The following is a 979-nucleotide window of genomic DNA, read 5'->3' as shown; positions in this document are numbered from 1 at the left end:
AAATAGATGGACAAACCATGGGACGCCCCATCTGCTGTCCAGGAAGCCGCCGAGAGACGCTGCCCTCGTCGAGATGTGGTTGCATGAGCTGTTGTAGCGTTTACAAGAGCTCCAAAGGCCCCAGGTTCACTTCACGTTACTTTTTTTTTTTTTTTTTAGTAGCCTAATGTGCTCAATTGCGAAGTTGTTTGTTAATTTGCACTTATTAACTAAGACATAAACGTGTGCTCTCCGTCACAATCTAGTTTGAATACTAATTATTTTATTATACATTATGCAGACAACTTTTTCCTTGTGCATTGTGTGTTTAATTACATTACCACTAAGTAATTAAGATACAGAAAATATGGGGCCATTATTGTTCCAGCATTGGAGCACTGGTTGGTTTTTGTCTCTCTGGGTATATAATCAAGCAGCCATGTATGGCCTGCTGTGTTATTATAAAATCATTAAATTTGCATGTCATTGATACGCAATAACTTAAGCAAAACATAATATATTTGAATAAATGTATGCTAATAATAAACATTATATTTGGTTGTTTTGCCTGTTAATTATGAATAAAAGAAATTTAAAAAAAATTAAATGCAACATTTTCACATCTCAATTCTTGTATTAAGATATTTTAAATCCTTTGCACATACAGTACCTAAAATCAAAACTCTCTGCACATCCATATCACTAGAAATGAATGGGTAATAGTTTTGTCATTTAGGTGAACTGACTGTTTAAGTAAAATAACAGTTCCTCTGTTGCGTTGGTACGTTTCATACGTATTTGGAACTTAAGTTTGGTTTCTCTACTGGTTCTTCCCTGATTCAGCACTGCCTCCTTCTGTTCAGGCTGTGTAGTTGCAAGGAAAAAAATGTGTTCTGTTTATCCATCAAATCCATCAAAGCTGGCGTCCAGAATGCATTAAAAGGTGAAGTACAGATGTCATTGTCCAAACTCACAGTAACAGAACCAAAGTCTGCAGATC

The sequence above is a fragment of the Micropterus salmoides genome, unplaced genomic scaffold (genome assembly GCF_014851395.1).
Source record: "Micropterus salmoides isolate LMB-PRFRI ecotype aquatic unplaced genomic scaffold, ASM1485139v1 Ms_hic_scaffold_10, whole genome shotgun sequence".
In the NCBI taxonomy this organism is placed as follows: Eukaryota; Metazoa; Chordata; class Actinopteri; order Centrarchiformes; family Centrarchidae; genus Micropterus; species Micropterus salmoides.
The sequence above is the reverse complement of the archived record's forward strand: the minus strand, read 5'-3'. Positions refer to the sequence as shown.